This window comes from Brachycentrus maculatus, unplaced genomic scaffold, assembly GCF_059751285.1.
Source record: "Brachycentrus maculatus isolate JH-2025_06_01 unplaced genomic scaffold, ASM5975128v1 h1tg002219l, whole genome shotgun sequence".
NCBI classification, from domain to species: Eukaryota; Metazoa; Arthropoda; class Insecta; order Trichoptera; family Brachycentridae; genus Brachycentrus; species Brachycentrus maculatus.
The window spans coordinates 1-14,456 of NW_028282720.1; the positions used below are offsets into that span (position 1 = coordinate 1).

The following is a 14,456-nucleotide window of genomic DNA, read 5'->3' on the forward strand; positions in this document are numbered from 1 at the left end:
TTTTTTCCCTGAGAGAAAGTCGCAGATACAATCAGTTTTTTTCAGGCTTCTAAGTTCCTCTTCGTTCATATCCTCGTTTTTCTCCCCCATTAAGTTCTCAGTAGAATATTCAATAAAATAAATAATAAACCGACGAGTAATGAATGTAAGACAGCGGAACAAAACCACAGCAGTCTTAATCCTCAACTTATAGATCGCTACAGATATTGGCAATGATTAAAGTGTTCGATTCTTTGCGGATTCTTGTATGAAAAAATTATATTCAAGTAAATGATGCAAATCTGAGTGAAATTTTTTAGATTAAAAGACGAATCATTACTCAGGTTTTATTCAATAGGGAGCGCATTCTATATTTTACTATGTCACAAATACGTGGATTCATTGGGACTTATTTAGTCAGAAAAGATTAAATATGCACTAAATTATATGAAATTATAAATTAAATAACTTCACATAAAAACAAATCAAATTGAATCAAATCGAATTAAATTAAATCATATTTAATTACATTAAATTATATTTAATAGATGGAATTAATGGAATTAGTATTTAAAATATATGGTCATTCTCTATATTTCTCTGTTCTCCTGAAGTCCTGGCGCATTTTGGTAAAGAAGTTTGACAATCTCTATTTGTGGTTTCTTGAGAATTTCACTTCTTCTAAGATGAAATCTTGGAACTTTTATAATGGTCTGGTCTTCACACGAATTTTGTTCTCGTAGATATACTTTACAATTTCTTGATGGGTCTTCCTTTTGGTGTAAGCTTGGAAATCCATGAGATATTTATCACTGTCGGTGAGGTCCGACCAATCGCGTGCAGTGGTGTGCCCTGACTTTCCTTTCTTCATAAATGTCAATATCATATCTTTTTACTGTTCCATCACTTTTTAATTTCGCTTTTATAGTTCAGACCGGCTTTTAATTTTGTTGTGATGCTTTTTCATTTACTGCTCAGATCTCCTCATGTCAGCAGAATTCTCTAAAAAGCTTTGGATTTCTCGTTCAAATTAAGGCTTTGTCGTGGGCCGGCGTTTAGTTAACAGTCCAGATGAATTCGGAGCCTTGCAATTTAATAGTTTTTCGTTTTATTGCATGATTTATTGTTTGTTTTATTGTTTGTTTTATTGTTTGTTTTATTGTTTGTTTTATTTTTTTGTTTTGAGTGTCTTGCCTTTGCTATTCTTCTTAGGTTCGCTCTTTGCCTTTATGTTTAAGAACCTTTATTTGATAAGATCTTTCATGTGCAAATGCCGATGCGTGTCTTTCTCGCAGTCTTGAAGGTAGGACAGGAATTGATCTGACTATTGATTGATCTCGCACATCTGGCTGCTCAGTTAGATAGAGTTTTCCTTGAAATTAATTCTGAAGGATCTCCGCTTGGGAGAAATTATAAAGGATTTTTAGGTGGCACTCAATATTTAGGTTTCCTCATACCGATCTCTCCCCCCACTCGAAATCATAAGTGGCTGAACTAAATATATTGATTAACCTAATCCCACATTCTGATAGCATTTCCAAATGACTGATAACTGATAATATTATTGCACACGTCACAGTGTGAAATGAAAGGAAATATTTATCAAGGCAACGATGACGATGATGAATTTGACCCGTACTTCCTAATTAAATTAGAGTCACTAAAATGCCACCGCTTGGCATGATGCCAATGAATCCTCATCACATTGGGGACAACACCAGCACTCAAAGCCATTCTGCTGCGCTGTCTGCTGCTAATAAAAAGCATTATGAGCCGTTGGCGTGGGATCATTTCTTTGACGAACTGTCATATTTGGACGATGTATATTTGTGCTAAGTTTAGGGAACTTCGGTTTTTCGAGCAGGACACGAAGGGGTTTTGATATTCTGTATTCATGGGGCTGGACACTCTGCGCTGAGTTTTGCTTGCTTTGCGAAAGAAGTCAAGCATTTCGCAACAGTAATAGCTTTTGATTTAAGTGGTCACGGGCGCTCTAAAAAGCATTATAAAGGAGAAGACATGTCAATTGAAGCCCTGACCAATCACACAATTGAAATTTTGAAACAAGTTATGCACACGCATTCCGAGAAGAATGTGGTACTGGTGGGGCATTCTCTTGGGGGCTCTGTTTGCATTCGTGTGACTGATATCTTGACCAACCAGTAGTGCGAACCGAGAATTGTAGGCGCAGTCGTTATAGACGTAGTTGAAGGAACAGCCCTTGAAGCACTACCTTTTATGACCCAGATTCTGAACGATCGACCAAAATACTTCGATTCAATCTAAAGTGGGGTAAAGTGGAGCTTGCAAACTGCTACACTCCGTAAAAATTAATCTGCACGGGCTTCAATCCCACCCCAATTGGTTGCTGTGGAGCACAAAGGGCAGAACAAATACACTTGGAAAGTTGACTTGAAGTCAACTGAGAAATACTGGCATGACTGGTTTAAAGGTCTCTCCCAATTGTTCCTTTCGCTCAAGCTGCCCAAGATTTTGGTGACTGCTTAAAAATAGAGGATGGATAAAGAACTGACGATCGCCCAAATGCAAGGGAAGTTCAAAGTAGTGATATTGAATGGCGTTGGACATTCCGTGCAAGAGGACGATTACAAGGGAACAGCCAAGCTCATCCATTCCTTCATAAAGGATTTCAGGATCGCTGCAACTCTCCAATAAACAGCATAAAAATAATCGCAAGGAATAGCTAATTTTCATTCCCATTTAAAACCATACTGATTGCTCAATAGCTTTGGCGAAATGTTCCTTCCCTTTATAAATAGGCCTCTCATAGCTAAACTTATCTCAATGCGTAGAAGTTGGCCTCCTGAAGCATTATTTAATTTTATCTATCTATTTCTTATTGCAAAGTACCAACTTTAAGAGCATATGCAGATAATTATACAGGAGCATACATGAATGAATGATATACCATCAGAAGGTTAATGTTTTAATCTTATCCCAAAGATTCATAAGATCCTGCCCTACCTTATGAATCCATTTTTTTACTCATGCTTTAATATTTTTACGCATTTACAGGAGCATATATAGACATATAAACATGCATATCACACAGATATCACAGTATCCGCTGAGTAAATAAATGAAATCCCTTCACAACAAACCCAACCCTATTTCAGCCTAAAACACCATAACTATGCGATCCAGCCCCAGCCAAAGCCTGTTATGAAGCAGCACAGTCACATAGCATTATCTTTGACAGACTAATGAAAGTGGAAGATTACTCATTAAATGCTTATAAATTTATATTATTTTTATTGCGGCTCCCACAACATTGCCGGCAGTGCTTATCTGTTCGGGCATTAAAACAAGTTAATTGTCAATTTTAGGGCATTTTTGGAGTACTTCGAGCATCAAAGATGGAGAGCAGTAATAATTTTAAAATAGCTTCAAATGATCACTTATAATGAATATATATCACTGGAAAACAGAGTTTAATTATAAATCAATAATTCACTGCTAACTTCAGCAACATGAATAAGCAAATTTTTTGTCTGTTCACTTTCATCGTCCTTTGTTCGGCTCAATGCGTTCATGACGAATTCATCAAGGACACCTAGAGGCATTTTTATGATGATCAAGCTGATGCACGGTTGCTACAAACGGCAACTGTAGACAGACTGAGAATCTTCTTGGATCACTCCCAAATTACAGCCGGTACTCTTCGAGACAAAATAATTGTGAAGAATGCAATGGACATCGCTGCGGCATTTTTCTATAACACGCTGAGAGTTGTGCGGCTTAACCAACTATTTTTTCCCAATGGGACTTCCCTGACGTGCAATGTGCTGAACATTCCATCAAAGTATCTCACCCAAGGAGTGAATGCAGATTTGGGGATTGTTGTAGGGACTGAAAGCTTATCAACTGCAGTCTATGCTGCGAAATCAACGGCCTGTGCGTTCTTGCAGTCGAACAAGCGTCCGATTTGGGGAATGGTACTTTGGAATGTCTTCAGTTTCGCTGGAAAGTATGATTCAGTGGGATTTCAAGAGCTTGTATCAACAGGGCTTCATGAATTGGCTCACGTTCTCGCATTTTCTGCAATCATGTATGATTTGTATCCGACTGGAACCCCGTTGGTTGGCGATCTGACCAACGGGCACAGAATCAGCAGCCCAAGAATCAACTTCGAAATAAATTCTCAATTCGGATGCAGCAATGTAACTGGGTTAGGGCTCGAGGACCAAGATGGGACACTAATATCTTCTCATTGGGAGAAACATCATGTCGGCAATGAGTTTATGATAGCCTCCACAAGAATCAATTCCTATATCAGCACCTTTACCATCGCCCTATTTGAAGCAACGGGATGGTATCAAAATGTCAGCTATGCTTTTGCTGAGCAATCTGCCTGGGGAAAAAATAAAAGCTGCGGCTTCCTGGACATCAACAACTGTGATTTTGATGAATTCTGCACAGGAACTAACTTCGACTGTACGAACGATGGCAAATAAATTGGCCGATGCCTTGCCGACAGCTTCACAGGGGCCTGCAAAATCGAAAGATACTTCACTAACACAATCTGCAATGATGACCAGTACTAGTTGAAGAATTTGAATGCAGTCTTGGAAGCGCGTGAAAGAGGGGGACACTTTTCAAGCTGCTTTCGATCGAACTATAGTAAGCTGAATATATCAGCCAATATTCTCAATAATAGGTGCTACCCTTCGTCCTGTAGCTCCACAGGTTCGGTCATATTTATATTAATTGGTTCTGAAGTAAAGACTTGTTCGAGTCCTAACCAAGTGCTGACTGCTCCTGCTGGCCTTCAAGGCACTCTAAACTGCCCATCAAATTTCAACAATTATTGCAAATCCAAACTCAACTGCGCCTATAACTGCAATTCAAATGGAATATGCATCAAAGGACTTTGTCTTTGCACTGGAAGTTCAGTCCTGGCTCCCACATGTTCGAGCCCCAATTATGCAAGTGATACAATTGGAAACACAGGAGGCAGATTACTCTTCGAAGTAGCTGATATTTAACCCCATCTGTCCAAGAAATCTCTCCAGGAAGTCGAACAAATTTTAAAATGTCCTCTCGGGTAAATATTCGACCCTACTTCAAGTAGTTGCGAGACTTGTTTGGAACTACTGGGATGCCGAGATTGCAATGTTCATGGCTGCCTACCTGAATCCAGCTATTGATTAATGTGAAGCCATTGCATTATTTATATGTTTATGTTGATATGTTGTCACGAGAGAGGAAGAGGATCTCATTAATAAATTATTATATCATTTGCGTTGCTTAACAGTCTTTTAGTTCTACTTTTCTTAAACTTCCGAGTCGCCATCTTTGTCGATTAAGAACTTCTTTTTGATTTTGAACTTCTTTGGCCTTGGCTACTTCTCCTTGGCTGTAAATTTATTTGAGATAGGGATTTGGGTCAAGACCTTCGGTGTTTTTTTAATGTTCCCCTTCGCTAATGAAATTGTCTGTTCTTCTTGTTTCAATGCTTCGAAGTGCACTTTTTTCTCATAAATCTCAACTTCCCCTTACGAGAATATCATCAAATGAGGATAACTATTTACGTCATTCATCATGAAATCCCCCTCCAATATGCAAATGAATTCTCCTCCCTTCAGTTCCGTTTCGAAAAAGAAATTGCCAGTCTTCTTTATTTCTCCAATATACTCATATTTTCTATTTTCTTCGCTTAAAGGGTTCATCCCTTTTTCGATATTTACTTCCTTGTCGCTCAGATAATGGTACAATAGAACTCGGCTTGATTTTATGATAGGCATCGACCCAAAATGAAACATCAAGTAGCAGTTGTTGATTGCTGTAAGTGATTTGAGTTTGCAGGACAGGAATTTAATTTTGACTGTGCTACTTAAGGCATTATCGAGGGTGAATGCTAGCTGGTTTATGAAATAAAATGAGTTAAAGAAAGAGAGGGTTAGTTCTTCATAATCGAGGATAAATTGGTGTAACTGCATCTGGATCGTGCTTTAGCCAGAACGTATGATAATTCGGGAATCTCGGGGTTTCTATTCATTGGGCATGAAGCCGATAATTCTGTCCACATTCGAGTTCGAGTGATTTTACATGTTTGTGAGATATAGTTACCTGAAGGCATAGAAGGTGGCCATTTTGTTATAGAAATTCTTCTACTCGAATATCTTGACTGCTTTGTTGATGTTGAGGCCGGAGAAGTTCACAGTCGGATATCCCAAAATTATACTCAAAAGAGTCGACATCTGAGCTCCCTCAATATTCTGGTAGCCTCCCAATATTTTTGCAATTGCCTTTTCCAAGAGCATGAACCATATGGAGTTCTAATTACAGGGCTTTCCGTAGACAAAGTTATAAGAGTCGCTACCTTGTTCATTCTTCTTCTCGATCGCAAACTAGTCATTAACGAAGACTGGATCATACCTTCCATTGCTCACACTCTTCAGCCACAAGCAGTAAACTCCAAAAGGGTTTACATTCTTTTTGTTTTAAAAGACCCGACTGATTACAATCGGATTAGACAGCAGAAGCATATTCACAACAAAGCAAAGCTTCGAGGAGCAATTTGCAACTTCCTTAAAAACTGTCGGAAATAGTTTCAGTTCGCTTGGATGGAATATCTATCTTATCGACTTGAGTTTAATCTTCATCGTGAGCTCTTCTCCATTAATTTTATAGTCAATATTTTGTCGATACTTGGAGAGTTCATTTTCACTTCTGCATGCAAATACCTTATCTATCAATTACAAATTAAAGTTTTATTTATGACTGAACCGGTTGACAACATTTGCCGACTGTCGATATTGCTGTTCATGCTTGCACTAATTCCAAGCCTATTTTAATTGCATTTGTTTCTGCAATCTTAGTGATTAGTTTTATCTATTCTATTCGTTAGTGATGAGGATTTTCTACTTATTTATGAGATTGCTTTGGATTTATTCACTTTTTTATTATTTGAGCGGTGCTTTTGAGAGATCGAAGAAATTATCAGGAATTAGCAAAGATTCTTATTCGAAAGGCAGCTATAATGACGATTTTTGGTTGTGCTAAGATTCCATTTCTAATAGCTTTGCCTAATTTTATATTAGTATGAACGAATTTAACTCTGAGATTGACTTTTTTTCTGGCTCTAAGGGTTAAGTTTCAAATAATCTGCTTTTTCTTATTTATTTTTACGAAACTTCCAGGAACTATTCTGCATTTTTATCATGATTTTGTATCGGATCTTTCCATTCTAAATCGTTTTATTCAATTCGAATTTGAATCATATCGTTATCTTTTTCATCTGAGGTTTTTTTAAGTTAGTTCGACGTAAGGCTTTTGCGTAAAAACCTATTCGTGTTCGCGCTCGTCTTTGTCTCGATAAATTTGCAATTCTATGTTTGGTTCTGCTTAGCAGAGGTTAATCTTTTCGGTAATGATCTTTTCACATTTGCTGTTTTTATTTGACGCGTTTTTTTCTATTGAATCGAGCTTAAGTACGAAAAGTATATATTTTTGCTCTTCATATCCACATTTTATAGGTCTTTACTTTTAAGTTTTAAGGCATCAAACTTGCTTTTATTGACATTTTTGCCTTTGATAATGGTAATACAGTTATTGGCATTCATGGCTTCTGCTTTGACCATATTGAATAATTTGTAATCATTTTCCGGGGTTTTATTTTTAACACATTTATCTTTATTCTTGGGTGATTATCTATTCTTCCGACCTGAGTTCTACTAATCTATTGCAAGAACTTTGGGTGGCCTTGAATGGGTTGTTCTTTGGTGCTTTGCCGATTTTAATCTTAATGTAGTGGGGCAGTAGATTCTCTATAAAGTGGAGTGCTTCTATCTTTCGCCGTAGATGGAATAAGGAAGCACAATCTTTCTCCGTTCCGTTTTCAGTTATATTTTCGAAGTCATAAGCTTCTTAAATGCTTCGGTGATCTTGGCAGTAGGGGAATCTGCGTCAGCACACGAATCAACATAGTCATACAGGCAATCTATTGCACTGGAAGGGTGCCTCCACTCGACCTCAAGGTCCCTGAAAATTCCAAAGCCCCTCAACGAAGGATCGAACTAATTGATTTTTTTAATTTTAATCAGCAGCGCTTTGAGGAGCTGATAATCTGGAAACTTCAATGACCGTAATCTCGAGTAGACCAATATATTCAAATAATAAATTTCGAATGATGATCTCCTCGGATACTACATAATTCGGTTTTAATTGGTGTCGAGATATCGTTTCGAGGAGAGCTTCGAGTCTTTCAACTTCCTCAAGAAGCGATACGGCACATTCTTGATAATTTTCAGGCCTATCTAAGAGCATACATTCATTGCTGAGTTATTGATCGCGGTTACTTTGCTGAAGAGCCTACTAGTATAGGGCTTCGGGGTGAGAGTCAATATGAGCATGTTCGAAACATCTCGTGCAAACTTCAACCCGCACGAGCTAATCTTCTGATTTCATAGAATAATAGTGATGTTCTGAATTATCTGATATAATAGAAACTAATAGAAACTATTCCGTGCATATTAATTACATCTGGCATCTCCCATTATAATTTATATTATCATTCATTCTTCATTGAGTATCAATTTTCTTCTTGGAGCTGTGGGTATAAAACTTCTTGATGAGTTCTGCCAGGAATTTCGAAATTTATACATAGCAGATTTCATTTTTGGCGTCCACTGGCAGGATATTCTCGAGCAAATATATTTGGGCTATGGTGAGCTTTATTTGTTCGCATTTTTGGAGAGCTTCGATGAATTTCTCCGCTCTGATTCGGCCAACTTTCTTCTCATCGTACTTGTCGCAGATTTCTCTCATGTATAGCTACAACTTTGTCATCTTAGAGCTGATCAACCCTGCTGAGAATGTCCTGATTTTGAATGCGACAATATGGCCGTGGATCTCGTTGTAGGGGATGTTTTTATACCCATATAAGTCTGTCAGTATTTTAATTATTTCAGCCAATTCAATAGGATTGAGAATATCGGCAGTTTTTATTTCCTCCTTCTTCACTTCAATCTTCTTTGATTCTTCCTTCTTCGATTCGTCCTTTTTTGGCAAATCTTTCTTTAACTCATCCTTTTTGGGGTCTTTCTTCTTGGATTCACTTTTTTTCGCCTATATTTTCTTCGCTTATATTTTCTTTGCCTCGACTTTGGACTTGTAATTTTTGTTGATTTCTTCCAAAGCCGTCTTCACTTCCGAAATGTTGGTAATTCCTGTTTAGTTTTCATCCAATGCCACAAAGTGCTGAATTAACTCACTCTCAATGTTCTGCACTTCGTCATTAATTAAAGCCAACACTGAAACAAATATCTATTCATCTCTTCGGATTTATAAAAACTGCTCGGCGTCGATTTTTGACCTTTTGGCTTCCAAGATTTCTGAGACAATTCCTTGATAATCATTGTACTATACAGTTCCTGTGTTGTCTCTGTCAATTTTGTTGAGGATTTATTTCTATTACTCAGGGGTCAATTTCAAGCCTATGTTCGAAATGATCTGTATGAATTATGGGCGAGTGACTACCCCTATATTCTCCTTATCGATTGCTCTGAAGTATGTTTTGAGATCTTTTGCCAGATGGCTCTTATCGTAGGATGGCTTCTCCATGATTTCGATCGAACGAATCTGATCAGAGAGCAGCTCGGAATCAATCCAAACATATTCAGGTTCTTATTTCTCAATCTTTTTCTCGAGCAGCTTATCTAATCTCTAATCCTGCACTCTTGTCTCCTCATAAGTGGTCCCCAAATAGAACACAGTCTTACGAACAAGCAGCTTCTTTTCTAAAGCATCGTCAATCCATTTCTAAAAGTGTCACAGATTGCATACTTAAATTTATTTATGCCTGATGGTCTTATCGATGGAATGTATCAATGAATCTTTTTCGAATCGGAACGTGATGCTGAGAACAGCCTCGTTGGATGCACAGGTGAAGTAGACTCGGACAGTCCCGATAGGTATTGGTTTTTCTGGTTTGGTTAAACTGAATTATACCATGAATCTAATTGGATTGAGATGTACTTGACCAGGTTGGGCTTAGCTTCGATTAGGGATATGTGATATTTGTATTTGTTTGTCCAGGTGGAGACGATTTCGTCGATTTCTCGGTATGCGAGGGTGTTGAGGCTCATCTACTGTTCCAAAATTGAAACTTATATTATGAGTATTTTCCACTTTATATATATGGTATATACTTTAAATATATTATACGTCTGATATATGATGGGTATATGGGTATTATTGTGAAAATTATTCATGTTCTTCTTTGAAACCACTGCCAAAAAGCATCACCATTTTCACTATAATTTCGATATAAAGCCGATAAATAAGTAAATCGCGCATAGATGTAATTCAGCGTTGATTGTTCCAAGCATTAAAAATTATCAAAAGCTTTCTTCCTTTTTGACATAAACGTAAAGAAAGCCATCACTATCTGTAAAACGTGACCCAAGCTACCCAATAGTGTTTGACATATTTACAACGCTTGGCCCGACAATTATGATCAGACTCATATTTTCATTGATGTGCATGCTTTTCTTGAGGTAGCGGACAATGTGAAGCCCCGTCAATGACTTTTACAGTCCGATTCTAAATGATGAAGGGCTTACAGTTGATAGGGCTTGGTGCTCTTGTGTGAAGTGGGAAGTTATTTGAGCCCCTCGATCACTGCCACACAGAAATCGGCCTATGGGTATTTCTATTTGAAGATGCTTCTTTTTTACTTTCGTTAGTCCAGTGTGAAATTCTTTTTGAAAATCGATTCAATCATCGTGTTGGTTTATTTTTTCTTTCCCCAAAATTCTCGCATTCAAAATATATTATATTTTCCGATGACTTAATCGTACAATTTAACATATCGAGAGAAATACTCTTTTGAATAATTTGTGTCATTACTTATAAATTCTTAAAAACATATGTCGGTGGATAAATAAATGAGAGGATAAATAGGTGAATAAATAAATGGGTGGATAAAGTATGATAGAAATGGGAGGTGTTCCATTAGAAATACAAACTTTCTATTTATAAATTAATCGACGTATTCGACTGATAATCTAAAAGCCACTCTTTATCATCAGTAATTGCAATGATTTCATCGAATTCCGCTCACTCCCTTACAACAAAGAGATACGAAGAGTCAATGAACTCGCCAATCAACAAAATTAACGATCTCGCTTCTTTAATGGGTGGGTACTTCCAAAAAGACAAAAAATAAAAAACATCTGAAATCCTCCCCAAAATACAGACCAAAGAGCACCTTCTGAAGCAAAAAAGAAGCCAGCTGGAAGAACTGTCAAAGCAGAAAGGCCGAGTAAACGAAGACGAAAGGGTAAAAATATGGAATCAAAAATAGAAGCTTATCCAATAAATTAAAAACAAATCCGAACAAGTCCTCAAGAAGAAGAACCAACTAAACAAATCGAAATTGAAGAAGTAAGAGGTTGAGAACGAACTAATGTTGAACAAGGAAAGACTGCTGTTCATGAGCAAGTCGGAAGAGAACAAGCGACTCTCTCAATAAGCCGAAACTTCGATCAATTAGCTCGAAGACCAAAACTAAAGGGCCCACAGCCCCCACAACAGCAAGAAGTTAAAGTAAACAAATAAAGCCAGCAATGAAAACAAGAGTAAAGTTAACTTCCTGAGCCCCGAGAACCAGGAGCTCCTCAAAAAGAAACTACTCTCCTAATAATACATAGCACACACTTAAAAGTAAGTAGAGTAGAAGATCCAACAAGGCTAGCTTCGAGCCAGAATCAGCAATACTGCTAAGCTGTTAAATAGAATCATAGAGGAAGATCCAGTGAAGGCGATTCTTGACCTTATTGTCAAAGATGAGGAGAACCCACTATCGAAAAATCTATTCCAGGATTATACGGGGAACAAGTACTTTGATGAATTGCTAAAGAGTAAGCAATTGATCGAGCAGCTTTCGAAGATCAGCGAGATTTGAATCATTGTCACCCTGATTAATGTAATAAATTAAACAGATGGATATATGCACATGCTTATATGCACGCATTGATATGAGAGAGATTGGCATCATTTGAATAATAGCTTATCTCAAAGGATCATCAAGTCTGCTCAATTAATTTATTTCTATGTCTGTCATAATTATATCGGTTTCCATGATATTGATAGCCTTTCAAATGGAAACAGACAGATACTTTAAAAGCATGGAGATATGGATCTGGATCTACCATCATTAGTGGGTAATTAATGCATGAATTAAGGGAATAATAGAATTATTAAATATTAAATATTAAGCAGTTTAACCACATGTTCAAGAAAGAAATTGTCATCGATGGCCGAGGTCATCTTCTGGGCAGATTAGCCTCCTATGTTGCTAAGCAGCTCCTTAATGGTTCGTACTCGATTATGTAGGGCAAAGGATTGTTGTCGTGCGCTGCGAGGGACTCAACATCACAGGCTCACTCTTCAGAAATAAAGTCAAATTCTCAGAGTTCCTCAGGAAGAGGCTGCTCACCAACCCGCGAAGGGCCTTTGTGCATTACAGAGCTCCTTCCCGCATCTTCTGGCGCACTGTCCGCGGCATGATCCCTCATAAAATATCCAGAGGGGCCGCTGCGATGGGCAAGCTCAAAATATTCGAAGGAGTTCCTGCTCCCTATGACACCAAGAAGAGGCAAGTTGTCCCAGATGCTTTGAGATGCGTCAAGCTCTCGAGCTTCAGGAAGTTCTGCAAGCTCGGAGATCTCTCAGCCCAAGTCGGCTGGGGCAAGCAGGATTTGGTAGAGGGCCTCGAAGGGAAGAGAAAATAGAGAGCAGCCACCTGGCACAAGAGGAGAATCGAGAAAGCAGGAAAGACTCGCAAAGCCCTCAACCAAACAGAAATCAATAAGGTGCGATCGCAGCTCGCTGAGTACGGATATTGATTGATGATTTATCAGAATCTATGCAGCATCACGCTCAGCAATCAGATTTAAAAGTATTAACGTATACAGAGTTATCTCCCCCGATCCCATGGGTCCACAACCATCAGTTTAATTAACTCATAACTCATGATTATTATGATCAACCCGATGGGCCATAGGACAGTAACAGCCAAGTTTGATTATAAATGGATAACAAATAATCAGTGCAACCGATACCTAAGCCAAAGATCTTGTTAGCATTGTTAGCATTGGGATTCTTACAACTAGCAGTAAGCACAGCAATCTTGGTGATGCTGGTGGTAATGGGATACATAGGCTTCCAAACATCCAAATCCTTATCCCTGATCACTCTCTCCGTAAATAGCCTGGTTTGCTCAGATGTACACATTTCTTCAAAGTATCAAATCAGTGCCACAGATAGTGTGCTATCCCTTAGCCTTGTTGCTGCTGCATTAGCAGTTTTCATGACCTTTATTCAGAAGCTTATTATGTTGAAAATATTGATCATGGACTATCGACCTCTGGATCACAGACTGTGTACGAGCCCACCATTGGCTGCAGTGAGCATCTATGTGACTATAGTAGATGCTCGGATGATGTTCGTTCAGCAAAGTGTTGTGGTATTGTGCTATGTTGTGGTTTTGGGCAATTACCTGAGGTTTTTGCTTGAATTGTCAATCCAAGCATGTGAGATAGCTTATGATGAGGCCCAATTGAGAAGTGTTGTTGCTGTGGCCACTGTGGGGATACTGCTCAGTTTATTGGTCATGGCTGTGGTAGCGAATATCAACTTCAAAGTTAATTGTGAAACGATGGAATGCGCATATCGAGCACATTCCCGTTGCGAGGAAACGATCTAGAGTATGCTATAGAAAAACAAAGGCCCAGGAGGCTAGTAGTATTAAATGTACCACTCACTAACTCAATAGCCAACAGAACCCCAACAAGCTAAAACACAAGAGATACCAGACACACCAAAGAGACAAGACATGCAGGAGATACCAAAGAGACAAGATATGCAGGTGATATAAGATGTGCCCCTCAACATGCCTGAACATCCCAACCTCTCCCCCATCATCTAGCAGCATCACAACCGGAATCATCTCATGTTCCCCATGACAAGCAAACAGTAATAATTGGCCATGCGAGCCAAGTAGCAAAAGATATAAGAATTAACCCGCCTGCAAGAGGAGTACCACCGCAAATACTATCAATTAAATCAACAAGAATAATATAAACTGCATCCAAATCTAATGCAAGGCGGTGCAAGCAGCAGCAGCGCAGAATAAGAGTATCAATCCCCACATTTCAACAATAGCCCCAAAAGCATAATCTATCAGTCGAGGTATCAATAATTATAGCAGCCATTACCCGCCCATCATCCCCATCATCCCCATCATCTCCCTCAGCTCGATCATCAGATGCACAACTATGATAACCCACAATTTTACAGCAAACACAGCAACAAGCTTCACAAATTATAAGACAGTCATAATTAGCATAATCTCGTCCATCAGACCAATAAGAACACTTAGGAGTATCATAATCTGCCTCATCTCCACATCGACGTCTATAACAGCAGTAACCACAACGAGTCAATCAGGA

At 38.4% G+C, this 14,456-nt stretch overlaps 2 pseudogenes; both read left to right on the forward strand.

Moving 5' to 3' along the window:
- Window positions 1–1,827: 1,827 nt before the first annotated feature.
- Window positions 1,828–2,655, forward strand: LOC148298302 (putative protein phosphatase methylesterase 1; annotated as a pseudogene).
- A 9,579-nt stretch (window positions 2,656–12,234) lies between these two features.
- Window positions 12,235–12,851, forward strand: LOC148298303 (large ribosomal subunit protein uL13 pseudogene; annotated as a pseudogene).
- Window positions 12,852–14,456: the final 1,605 nt, after the last annotated feature.